The 14,359-nt window shown below is 33.5% G+C and overlaps 1 protein-coding gene across 10 annotated transcripts in view; it reads left to right on the top strand.

The window, feature by feature from the left end:
• The window catches only part of Baz2b (bromodomain adjacent to zinc finger domain 2B), a 351,303-nt gene that overhangs the window by 59,974 nt on the left and 276,970 nt on the right, over positions 1–14,359 (top strand). For all 10 annotated transcript variants that reach the window (XM_071619137.1, XM_071619140.1, XM_071619138.1 and 7 more), the window contains exon 4: positions 13,762–14,118. The gene's annotated coding sequence lies outside the window, so the exon portion shown is untranslated. The remainder of the gene's footprint in view (positions 1–13,761; positions 14,119–14,359) is intronic.

The raw sequence follows: 14,359 nt of genomic DNA on the forward strand, positions 1-14,359 counted from the left end.
CATTATCACCTAAAAAGTAATTAACATGCTTTCAATCAAGCTCTGTGGGTTTGCATGTGTTACTTGGGATTGAACCCAGGCCCTTCCACATGCAAGGCAAGTGCTCTACCACTGAACTACCCGTCCCCCCCACAACGCCAGCTTTTTAAAAAAATTTATATTTTGCGACACAAGATATTGCTAAGTTGCCCAGGTTGGCTGCAAATTTGTGATCTTTCTGCTTTAGACTTGAAAGTACCTGGGATTACTGGTGTGTACCCACAAACCCAGCTCAATTAAGCGTGTTTTTAATTAAGAGACTCTTCTATGTTAAGATGGTAGGAAAAGCTACAGAATTTTCCTCCTTTGATACATAATGATATTAACTATGACAATCTAAAAAGAAAAAACAAGTTAAGAACAGCAAGACCAGGGCTGGGGTTGTGGCTCAAAGGTAGAGCGCTTGCCTACCGTGCGTGAAGCACTGGGTTCGATCCTCAGCACCACAAAAAAATAAAATAAAGGTATTGTGTTCACCTACAATTAAAAAATAAATATTAAAAAAAGAACAGCAAGACCAGAAAAAAAAAAAAAGAAATACAAAATATTCAACAGCAGCAACTAAAAATAAGAAACTTAAGTAGAAGAACTGAGGATATAGCTTAGTGATAGAGCACTTGTCTAGCTTGCTTGAAGTCCTAAGTTCTATCCCCAGCTGCACAAAAGCAGAAAAACTGGAAAACTAAGTACAGTCTTATAAATTTCAAAGATAACAGCCAAGGAAGGAGAGAGAAAATTTGCTGATGTATGTACTCCTCAAAAGCTGTGACCTTGATATTCATCATTAATATACTCGAAATAGTGGTGTTTCCTTACATTTTTATTTTTCTTAATATGTGAAAGTAGAAACAGTTATTGGGAAAGTAAAAGATTAAGGGCTGATTTCTTGGCAGAAGCAGAGGCCTGTGGACTCCTGAATTGAGGGAATGATCTAAATTCCAAGGTCACCAACCTATGAAATAAAGATATATACCCTCCCTAGAGTAGGGTGAACTTACCAGAAAATCTGCTCCATATAAAGCTTGCCCCAAAGTGCCAGCTCAGTTGTCCTTCCACTTTACTTTGAACATGCTAACTTGCTCAGAATGTGGTCATTTTGCTTTGCCATTTTTAAAAATCCAGCTTTTATTATCTTATTGCCAGATGAATTCTTGTCATTTGTTCTGCTTCTTAAAAGATAATTTTTATGTCTTTGGATTGCCTCTCTTTGAATATCTAGAGGGGGAGACACGTTATAAAAAAGAATTTGAATTAATTTAGGCCAGCAATATTTTAAAGTCACTGGCTCCCTTTCAAATAAAATTCAGTAGGATTGGGGATATAGCTCAGTTGGTAAAGTGCTTGCCTCACATGCACAAGGCCCTGGGTTCAATCCCCAGCACCACAAAAAAACAAACAAACAAACAAAAAAACTCAGTGGCTTTTTAAGCTGCTATAGAAGCTTTTCCAGAATAAGCACAAAAATAATGCTTTACATTATTTGTCCCTCCAAAGATATGGAATACACTAAAGCTAAGAAAGTATTATTTGGTATTGTATTTGAAGTAGAAACCACATGGTTTCCAAGTTTATTAAACCAGCAAAATAAGAAATATTCATGTCTATTGTGAAGGCAGATTGAGCTGGCAAAATTCCTTTAGCACTTGATACTTTTGGAAATTATAATACTAATGACAAACAATATTAAAGTGTTATTTCATGTGTGGATGCTGATAGATAGTTTTACACTTGTTGTAAAGCTTTGGGAAGTCTATACGCATTTCAAACAAGGGTGAGAAGCACTTGATAATGTCTTGTTCTGGTTAGGTTTTGTTTTGGTGGTGCTGGGGATTGAACCCAGGGTCTTGCACATTTAAGTACATGTTCTGTCACTAAGCTGCATCCCCAACCTCTTATGCATTTTGAATAATTGAAAATCCATGCAAAAAAAGAGAAAAGATTTTTAAAAATTGGTTTGTGATGGTTATATGAGTCTTAAAAGTTTTCTGAAAATGTTGTGTGGCCAGGGGAGTATTACTGATGGAGCACCAACTACAGGACAAGGAAGAACATCACATTAAATAGATTGCACTGGAACTCTAATCTTGATTCACTCATTAAAGAAGTAATGACAGTTGTACTCAAAATGGAATGGTGTATATTTTTTTAGAATGCTTCTGAAAATAAATGGGCAGTGAATATAAAACTCTGATGTGTGACTCACAACATGCTGGCTGTCAAGAGGGAAGATAGTTATGTGGAATTTTGAAATCAGATATGAGATGATAACATTCTTTTTCATGAATCTTAAAAAATACCGTTTCTGCCAGACATAGTGGCAGACACCTATAATCCCAGTAACTTGGGAAGCTATGGCAGGAAGACTGCAAGTTTGAGGCCAGCCTCAACAGTTTAGCAAGGCCCTAGCAACTTAGTGAGAGCCTGTCTCAGAATAAAAAATAAAAAATAGTTGATTTTTACTAAGTTCTTTTGTCTGTAGCACTAGCAATAGGCAATCTGTGGTTGCAGTTTTTGAGTGAGAGTAGTTCTGATATGAATGTTCATTGATATTTTTATTTACATAAATGGATAGGGTGAAAGTGAGACAACAAAGGCATATTGTTAGAACTCCACTTTTTTATCAATGATGTGAACAACTTCTTGTTAAATTGTTAATAATTTTCAAAATGAGATTATTTTTCCATTTTTTGTTCTATTTACAGTGTGACTTCAGCTTACATCATTTATATTTTTTTCTCATTTCTTTCTTAAGTCTAGACTACCAACAAAACATTAATTTAAACGGTGACTTGTAAACATTTCCATAGTGTAAATATCGCTACCATGGCTCATTTCAAGCTACCTACATGACATCACTGAACACAGAGTTGGGTAGAATCAGGCAGTAGCACATCACTATATAGTTTGGTTTTTTTTTTTCCCTTGGCTGTACTACAATGGACATAAATAATCTCATGTGAATAGATAATAGGGGAGTAAAATAAGAAGTGATAAGTTCTGAGGATTTGTTTTTAATATACTTTAAGTTTTAAAATGTTTATTTTTAAAGTAATGACAGCCATCTTGCAAAATTCCTGAAAATTTAACATTTGATTTCCTTGACCTTGACTTTCATGAGTGATTGCTTTGGAAAAGACCATACATATGAAGTTTATGTATCTACTGTAAAATTACTTCAAACACTCTTTCTTATATATTACTCAATTTTTTAAAAAGTTTATATCAATGAAGCTTCATTTTTACCAGATAAGGAGAATGTTATCACATTCCTTTTGTGTTTTTTCAGTGGTGCTGGGGATTGAATCCAGGCCCTTGTGCATGCAAGGCAAGCACTCTACCACCTGAGCTATATCCCCAGCCCTCCTGCTTTGTTTTGCTGCCCCCATACTCACAGATAAATTGTATTCAACTTTACCCATAACTATTAGTGCAGCCTGGTGATATTTTTCCTTCATCAATGATTTTTTATTAGATAATTTTAGTTATACATGGACAAAATATCTTTATTTATTTATATTGGCTTGATTTGAAATCTTGCTAAATTTACTGATGTTCTTTGAATTCAGGATCCCCCTGTTTCAGCCTCCTAATTTCTCTGTAGCTTCCATAGGGTTTTCTATATTAACTCCCATATTATCTGTACATAAGTACAATTTTTCTTCTTGTTCTATTTAGGTTTTTTCCCCCATCTTTTTTTTAAATTTTTTTTAGTTGTAAATGGACACAATATCTTTATTTTTATTTATTTATTTTTATGTGGTGCTGAGTATTGAACCCAGTGACTCACATGAAGGAGGCAAGCACTCTGCTACTGAGCCACAACCCCAGCCAGATATATTTTTTTAATTGTTGATGGACACAATATCTTTATTTTTATTTATTTATTTTTTATGTGGTGCTGGGGATCGAACCCAGGGCTTCACTCATGCAAGGCAAGCACTCTACCACTGAGTTACAACCCCAGCCCCAAATGTTTTTTTTTTTTCTTAATATTTTTTGTTTTAGTTATAGACACATTATCTTTATTTTATTTATTTTTATGTAGTGCTGAGTATCAAACACAATGCCTTGCATGTACAAGGCAAGCACTCCACCACTGAGCTACAACCCCAGCCCCTATCGATGATGTTTTTAAACTTAAAAATAAAAACTATGTTGAAATCTATATAATCTATATGTATAAATAAATATAAGGTTTATATGTATACACACATATATGTATGCTTATATAATATACATATACACATGCATATGTATTTATATACACAATTTCAAATTAGACTTTTTATCAACATTTCCTTATTTTGTAGTTTTCAAAATTAGTTGAGGCTAGGGATGTGCTTAGTGGTAGAGCCCTCACCAGCATGTTCAAGGCTCTAGATTAGATAGCCAGCACTGCAAACAAAACAATGAGTTGGTTCCCCAGCATCATTCAAAAGTGAACAATGAGCTTTTAAAATTGTTGTTTCATCACAATGAATCCCACCATCAAGTACATCCACAAGAATGGGGTCCTAACTAGAATAAGATATATTTCATGCTTGTGTAATTGTATCAGAATGCATTCTACTGTCATGCATAACTAAAAATCAATAAATAAAAAATTGTACGTTTCACTTAATTACAGTTATTTTTAACCATGTTCCAATTTTCTCATCTCTGGCCAATGAGAGTACAACCATTCTAGAAAGCAATGTGGACACTCCTCAAAAGACTAGGAATGGAACACCCTATAACCCAGCTATTCCAGTCCTCTGTATACAAAAGATCTAAAATCAGCATACTATAGTGATACAGCCACTTCAGTGTTTATAGCAACACAGTTTATTATAGCCAACTTATGGGATCAACTCAGATGCCCAGCAATAAATGAATGGATCAAGAAAATATGGTATATATACACATGGGAGTTTAATCAGCCATAAAGAAGCATGAAATAATGGCATTTGCTGGTAAATGGTTAGAAATGGATAAAATCATGCTAAATAAAATAAGCCAGACTCAGAAAATTAAAGGTCAAATGTTTTCTCTCATATAATGGAAGCTAGAGTAAAATAAGGGAAAGAAGGCCATTAGAGAGGGTTTTGGATATTATAAAGATACAGGGAAGATCAGTGGAGTAGAAGATGAATGAGATGAGGGAGGAAGGAAGGCAAAAGAGGAAGAAATGTGGAGTCAATTTAACAAAATCATGTTATATTTGTCTATAAAAGTACCAAAGGAAATTTTACCTTTATTTATATGTAAAAGAAAGGAGGTTAATAGGGGGAGAAAGGAAGGGAGGAAAAGGAGATGAGGAATGGGAGTTGAAATCAAATTCCTTGCATATATGATTTTGTCAGAATGAACCTAAATGCTCTGTATAATTATAATGCTCTAATAAAAAAGAAAAAAATACAATTAACTCATAGTTCTTTAAAAAAGGTTGTTATGTTTCATTTATTGCAGTTATTCTTAACTATGTTCAAATTTCCTCATCTTTGGCAATGGGAACCACTTTATGTTGTCCTCTTCATATTGGCTCCTAGAGTCCTTTGGATATGACACCAATAATCTTTCATAGTTTTCATGCTTAATGGTATGTCAGGGTTTTCCAAGTTCATCTTGAATATTTCTTTTCCCAAACTTGGAATCAATAACATTCAAGGAATTATTTTCACCGGCAAAAGGTATTTAGAGACTGTAATCTGGGTACTATAGATACTCAGTGCTTTATGCTACTTTGCTGGTCCCTTTTTCTAGGCATATACAGTGAGCAGACCTAAGAAATACACACTTAAAAATATAAACTATGTAATCGGTTTATTCTGATACAGGTATTTTTGGGTCACATGCTGTTTATGTAACTCATTGATTTTTCTCTTTCATCCCACATAATTAATTTCACCCAAACACCAGCTTACTCATTTGCTTCTTCTCGGACTATGCATGCAACAATATTACCCCACCACCACCAATAATAGCACAAAAATATGGTTACCAACGATAGTTTAAGTTGCTCTTTAGTTGTTGTCGGAAATTCTTTTTGAGGGTACATTTTGAGGAATATACTGTTAAATTTGTGTGTGTGTGTGTGTGTGTGTGTGTGTGTTTGGGTACTGAGGATTGAAACTAAGGCCTTACACCTGCAAGCACATGTTTTACCACTCAGCTAAACCCCAGCCCCAATTATTGTTATTTATTTATTTGATATTGGGGATTGAACCCAGGGGCCCTTTCCCACTGAACTATATTCCCAGTCCTTTATTTTATTTTTTTAATATTTATTTTTTAGTGTTAGGTGGGCACAATATCTTTATTTTACATTTATGTGGTGCTGGGGATCGAACCTAGTGCCTCATGCATGGTAGGCGAGCACTCTACCACTGAGCCACAACCTCAGCCCCCAGTCCTTTTATTTTTTAAAAAAATATATTTTTTATGTTGGTGGACCTTTATTTCATTTGTTTATTTATATGTGGTGCTGAGAATTGAACCCAGTGCCTCACACGTGCTAGACAAGTGCTTTACCACTGAGCCACAACCCCAACCCCCAAGTCCTTTAATTTTGGGATAGGGTCTTGTTAAATTGCTGAGGATGACCTTGAACTTGGGATCCTCCTGCCTCGGCCTCCTTAGTCCACAGGATTATAGGCATATGCCACCACAACCAGGCCTAATTATTATATTTTAAAGTCATTTGGAATATTTCTTTTTTTGTGTGGTTTTGCCACCAATTCTATATACAATTAAGTTAATTTCCTTTAGGTTTAATTTTTATCAGATTTTGTTGTAACTTTTAACCATGATTTTGTTTTATAATAATATAAGCTATTATTATGAATAGCTCATTAATATAAGCTATTATATTATTATTCATTCTAATGAAACTATTTTATAGGTCCCAAATCATATCTACTAAGAAGATTTGACAATAAATACACATATTATTCTTAAGTTTTGCTATCCTGTTCTTTTTTTCTCCTTATGGATAACCATATTTTTGAAGGTTTTAATTTATCCTTTCATTTAAAAGATAGGTAAATATATAGATTAATGGTGGTGGCATATTATATATGAGTATTCTCCAGTTCTTTTCACTTAGCAGTGTTTTCTGGATTTCACCATTTAGTACTTCATAATACATATACATCCTATATTCTTTCTTAAAAATTGTGTAGTACTTTACTATGTAGATACACTCTGAATAATTCAACCATTACTCTAGGATGGACATTTGGCTTATTTCTAGGCTTTTTTTTTTTTCTTCTCTATAACAGTGCTTCAATGAATAGCTTCCTAAATACCTATTTTCATATTTTTGTCAGTGCTGGTAAGATTTTTAAAATGAGATTTCCAACTTCAAAATAAATACATGTATAACTTTGTTAGATACTGCTTTATTCTGCCATTTTAGGGTTTTCCTTTGTGTACTCCAGCAACAACAACAAAACAAAACAAAACAAAAAAAAAAGAATAAAGAAAAAAAGAAGGTTGAAGGAAGCTTTTTCTCCACAAGAGCTTCACTAATAGGCTGTGTTGTAACTTTTGGGTTTTTGCCAATCTGATGGGTGACAAATAATATCTGAGTGATCCTTATACTGAATTTTTCTTATTGTGAGTAAGGTTATGAATGTTTTAATTTAAAGGGGCATTTACTTGTATTCTTTCTGTTAATATGTTTATATCTCATGCCAATTTGGTATCAAGTTGATCTTTGTTTCTCTAGTTTCACATACTTTTTATACATAAGATTATTAAATTGTCTCATGTGTCAAGTTTTTTTTTTCATAATTTGATATTTGTGTTTATATTTTGCTTGTGGTGTTTTTTATTTGCTTATTTTTTTAACCATAAGAATCTTTTATTTCATGTAGTGAGATTTACTAATACTTGGATTTATTATATCTGATTTTGAGTGTTGTAAGGAAGGTTTTCCCCATTTTCTAATTATTGATGAATCTCCCACAATTTCTTCTATTTCTCATATGGTGCAATTTTTTTATATTTAAATATTTGATCTTTTTGAAATTCATTCAAAAAGATCTTTTTGAAATTCAGATCCAAATTTATCTTTTTCTTTGGGAATACTCATTTGTCTGAACACCACTTATTAAAAAGTTCATCTCTTTCTCAGTGCTTTGAGATACATTTTAATCTATGTTAAACTTCCATAAACACCTCAGTTTTTTTTATCTTGTATTGGTGTTTTACTTAGGTGCCTACTGTAAAAAGTGACATTTAAAGGTTTCACAATTTAATATCTGATATGATTGCCCCCCCAACTCTTCTTTTTCAAGACTTTCTGTGCTTGTTTTATTTTCCCAATAAATTTTATAATCAATTTTGCTCATGGCAGTGTTCTTGAACAGAAAGGTTCATCAGAGGCACCTTTAAAAGGGAAGGAGGGAGGGAGGGAAAGAAGAAACAAAAAACTTGGGATTCTCCTACCTTAGCCTGCAGAAGCTTAGCTGGGTTTATAGGTGTGTACCACTGGGCCTTCTTGATAATCCCATTTTTTAAAAGTCCTGTTGAACACAGTGTTATATTCTAATTCTAGACTAATTTATGATTTGGTTTTCTTTACATATTCTAGACTATAGTTGATGACTTCAGCTCTTGTCCAGTTCCTTAAGGTAGAAATCCCTCTATTCCTCCTTCACTCTTTACTCTAATTCTCTGTTTTTAGTTAGTCACCAGGTTGAATTTTTACTTAATAATATCTGGCTCTAAATCTCCAATGCCATAGTCTTGTACCATCTTTTTAAAGGACTATTGAACAATCTCTTGATCCTACAGTCTATGATTTGCACTGCCTATTGTTGTTATTTCCCTTAAATCAAGGTTGGTCATATTACTCCTTTGCTAACCTTTGTTGGCTTTCAGTATAAATTCAACCACCTTACCATGGCACATTAGGCCTTTCACTCATAGGTCCCATCCTTCTTTAATGGTCTTCATTCTTGTCATGACAGTATGTCTTCCCCTCAACCCTCCATTAAATACTCCTGTTATACTCAATTTCTCACTAATGTATGGGACACCAGGCCTAGTTACTCTGTACATTTACACTTAGGGTTTCTTCCTCTTAGGGTACTTTTCTTCCCTCTGCCCCTCTGCCCCACCCCAAACATCTTTGCTGGTAAGTGCTCTATTTGAGGTGCAGTTCAAATGACATCTCTTTCATAAAGCCTCTTTTAGTCTCCTAGTCAGAATTGGTTGCCCCATCTTTATTCTCACAAGTGTCTGTATAATGTGATTTATATTGTTCTCTAATCTCCTAGGATTTTTCACACTTTCAATAGCAACCAGAAAGTGAGTTTTTTATGTTTTTCCAGCCTCTAGCACAGTACATGGCATATAGTAAGCATTCAGATGTTTGTTTAGTGAATGAAAACAAAGCTTCATTAGTCTGTAGTGATTGAAACAGAAATAAGATATGACAGTGGCCAGCTTGTTATACTATTAAGATCTGTCATTTGTTTTTGTTTGCAGTCAGCTGCCCTAGACATTCTTTTGTGTGTGGCAAATACTTATTCTTTGAGGAACCATTAACAATATCCTTGGTAATGAATTAGGTATCTAACCATCTCTCTCTCTTATCTATGTTGTTCCTAAAAACAGATGCTGCTTTAGAGAAGAAAGTGCAACAATTTAGTCTATAGTAGTGGCATAATTATGTGGGAGATAAAAGTATATATCATATATATAAGTATAGAATTATTACTGAAATTAGAAAAGATCTGCTTGATCATTAAGTTCTTTCACAATTCTGTACATGATTTAATGTGCTGATTTAGATGATTTTGATAGAAGTGCTATGGGAGCCAAATTATTTTATAACCATAGTAATTATTTACTCTGATTTTTCTCTTCAATTCTCTGATTATAGTCTAATTTCTGAAATGATCAAGTATGATAATATGAAAAAAGAGAAGAAATTATATTTTAAAAAACCAATTTAAGTATAAGTAAGAGGATATAAAATATTTGGAGTAATCTAGTTTAAAATTTTTAGTATACTATTGTTTTTTAAAATTAATCTTAAAAGTATTGATTAAATTATTAATTAATATATTTGAATTACCAAATAACACCAAATTATTTTTGAAGTTATTTTAATATAAAATCATAGCTTTTATTATTGAATTACTGAATTTAGAAATTCACATATGAATTTTAGATATCTGTGCATTTTTCATTTACCAACTATTTTGTTAATTATTGATTTCCATCTAACTTTATTTCACCTTTGAGAATGTCATCAAAAATATCTCCATAGGCTGGGGTTGTAGCGCAGTGGGAGAGCGCTTGCCTAACGTGTGAGATTCTGGATTTAATCCTCAGCACCACATAAAATAAGTAAATAAAATGATGATATTATCTACACCTACAACTAAAAAGAAAAATCTCCAAAACTCTAATTATACAAAGTGCCCTTAATGATAATAAAAATAGTTTTCAAATGTCTTAAAAAGACATTAAGAGCCAATGGTGCACATTCATAATATAGTTCTTCACCATCATTTTAAAATTTTTTTTTCGTTGTAGTTGGACACAATATCTTTATTTATTTTTATATTATGCTGAGGATTGATCCTAGCACCTCACACGTGCTATGTGAGCACTCTACTGCTGAGTCACATCCGCAGCCCCTTCACCATCATTTTCATTCCAACTTTTTTCATAATGACAAGATTTATTTCGTTATTAGGCATTTTATCATTTAATCAAGAAAAAGACAACTTTGTGATGTAGGTGGCTTCAATTTATATATATATATATATATATATATATATATATATATATATATAATTTATTTATAAAAAATTTTGAACTATAGTACTAAAAGTATATAAACTATAGTACTAAAAGACATAATAAAAATTCTTATATAGTAGCTAATCACTTTCATTATATATTTACCATTTCTATTTTTATGGTTATTAGGCATATTTCCACAATTTAATGAATTTTACTACAAATTTTTCACTCACAGTTTCTTTTCTAAAAATTGGCAATAGAAATTACATGTCTGACAAAACCCATTGTTTGGAAAACCAATGTGTCAACTATAAGCCAATATTTTTATTTTTTTCCACCAAGAGATTTATTGGGGGGCTGTTTGAAGGGGAAGAACAGGAGAGGCAGAGAGCAGACAGAAGAGAGAAAGAGAGCAGAGAGAGGAGAGAAAGTATAAGCCAATATGTTAAAAAATATTATTGGAACAAAAAAAATCAAACCATATTTTTATGAGATATTTAAACAAAATAAAAGAAAAATTCTTAAGTTATACATGTTTAGTATGCCACTTTCAAGAGAAATATGTTAAGAGAATTCAAATTAAGGTGCTTTGCAATCGGTCCTGTTTTCTTATTCTTTCAAAATTAAATATTTTCAGCAATAATGTTTATGATTAGAGCAAGTATCAGTAATATTCATTACTGATACTTAATAATAAAATATTAATATTATAGCCAGGTGTGGTTGTGTGCCTTGGGAGGCTGAATGCAGGAGGATAGGATAGCAAGTCAGAGACCAGTACCAGTAATTTAGTGAAACCATGTCTCAGTTTCAAAACAGGGCTGGGGAAGTTGCTCAGTGGTAGAGCACTTGCCTAGGCCCTGGGTTCAATCCCCAGTAGGACAGAAAGGAAACATAATTTTATAATACTTTTATTTATGTGCAGAAATATCACTGAATTCCACTGTTTACTTCCAGATATTTAAAAATATTATTTGAGTAATAACCACTATTATAGAATAATACAGGAACATTTTTACATGACTTGGGATGGAAGTCTAATGTTAGCATTCCTACTTATATTTAATCTATTTTCTTCTGGAACATTATTAATAAATTTTGAGATTGTAGAACTGTTGACCCAATCATACATGTATAGAGCTTGACCTCTGAGTTAATTAAATATGAGTTAATAATATATTATAAGGAAATTATTATCCTTATTACAGTTATTAGGTAGTTACTCAAATTATAGCTTGAAAGGAATGCAGAGCATGGAAAACTCAGGATTAAATTATGCATTTGAACCTTAGGCCAGCTTTTACTGTAGAGACAGTTTGCTGCTAAAAGAGAAATTGTGTGTCATTGAAATTAAATGCTTTTCGGGGGATGGAAGATTCCAGTTTTTAATGAAATTACTGAGTGTGGTGTAGTGAAATGATTAAAATCTGTATTCCGGGAATGTGGCAGGGGAAAAAAATCAATAAGTGTAGCACAGCTTTGCTGCTCAATGTGAATCCTGAGAATGAAATAAACTACTACAAAAATAATAATTAAAAACATATCAGCACATTAATTTATTTAGCATCAGTCTCCTGAGACATCATCTTCACTAATTTTTAGCATACATTTTACTATGTAATGAGCAGGCTTCTTCTCAGATATCCCTATTAGACAGGCAGTATTTCTGCCCTTCCCCCAGAGCTCCTGCATTGCAATCATTGTACTTGCACTTATTATGTTACAAATGACCGAGGTAAGGCTGACATTCTCAGTGCATGCAAAAAGACCTAGTCTGCCAGCTTTTTTTTTTTTTTTTTCCTAATGAAGCAGCTTTGTGAAATCTCCCCATGTGTTAATACTAATGAAGATCCTCCAGCACAATTAAAATCACAGCCAGTGGTTGAGGAGAAAACATAAAACAATAGCATCTTTTAAGATACATTTATCCTCATATGTATGTATAAAATATGTGTGCATGGTCAAATTATTCTCTGGTGGCTTAATTTTTACTTGTTCTTCATCCTGAAAATTAAATTATGCAATTTGTAATTCTATCAACTTTGAGATTTTAATGTGTTAAGAGAAAACACTACCTCAATGAGTGAAGTTGTTTTTTTTTTTTAAACATATCTTCATGGGTAATAAAGTGTTATCATGAGTAAGCTTTTTTCCCCCCCTTTAATAAATCATTTTAGGAAGCTGTGGAGTGGGATGTGGGAGGGAATAAATAGGGTACACTACCTTTAGTTTAACTTGATTGGTTGCAGGATGTGGGAACTGTGGGGGGAGTGGAAGGTTAAAAACAAAGTTGGAAGAGATTGTGGGGATCAGACCAATAGTACATCGGGTGTATAGTTAAGAGAATGGAGTAAATGAGCTATCAAGTTTTACTCATAATCTGATTTTCAAAAAGGTGTTTAATTCTACAGTTAGCTATCTTTTTTTTTTTTTTTAAGTTCTAAGAAACTGGAAAAAAAAGATTGAGATTACTGTTTATAGTTTGTACGAATCTTTAAAACAATTTACTACTTTAACATCTTTCATGTAAATTTTATTTTAACTCAGTGCATAAACATCACAGCCAGTTTTAACTCGCCGATGTAAAGGTTTTTTTGCATCTTGGTTTTTGAATCCTAACATCTACAAATTATAGGCATATTAATTTAGTTGGTTTTGTAGACTTCAACAGAATTCTGAATTTGCGAATATAAAAAGTTTAGGTGGAGATGGTTAAGCTATGCCATCTATTAATCAATTTTTTAAAAATAAATGTTCAATCCCGTTTTCTGTCCTGTCTGCTTTTAAAAGCAAAACAAAACATTTAAGTTTCTTAACTTTTTCCTGGGACAAGGAACCATGCAAACTCGAAGCTACAGTATTCTTGGAAAGAAGCAGCAACCCCCTCCCTCCCTTGGCTCCTTTAGGAGCTGATAGGTCATTTATTATTGGAACTGAAATGGTATAAACAATTCTCTCTCTTTTTTCCCTTGTTAACAGCAACTTTCATTGTTAGAGAGAGGAGAGAGAGAGAAGCCTTGTTGGTTGACGTCACTTGGTTCATGAAGCCTTCGCCTAGAAGTGAAGCTGCTGAACAAACCTTGAGAAGAATCATCTCCTGCTTCAATCTGCTGCTGGATAGGAACTAATCAGAGAGAGAGAGGCGGAAGACGGAGAAGGAGGGAGTCAAGGGCTTTCCCGATCACCAATCTCACCTCCACTCCAACTCTCTTTATACTTTTCTTGCAGAAATTATAACAGAAATAAGGAGGTGGTGGGGATTCCAAAAACCTTAACCTTCAACCATCTGGGGAAGGAAAAATCCCATCCACCGCAACTCTCAGTTCGAAAGTAAAGGTGAGTTAAAAATCTTCGGGTGTGAAGGGTACGGGTGAAGCTTGAAAATTCCAAATGTTTTGAAGCCGGTAAAAACAGAAAACGAGAAACTACGCTCCTGCGAGCAGGGAGGACTCCGGAGTTGCTTATCTGGAGACGCTCGCCCTGCCCGCCCTGCTCCCTGCCGCCGCTGTTTACCCTCGCCGGTCGGTGTGTCTCTTTGTTGTGCTGGCTGGAAGGCTGGGGTGATTCTCAAGAGTTC

The sequence above is a fragment of the Marmota flaviventris genome, chromosome 11, assembly GCF_047511675.1.
Source record: "Marmota flaviventris isolate mMarFla1 chromosome 11, mMarFla1.hap1, whole genome shotgun sequence".
In the NCBI taxonomy this organism is placed as follows: domain Eukaryota; kingdom Metazoa; phylum Chordata; class Mammalia; order Rodentia; family Sciuridae; genus Marmota; species Marmota flaviventris.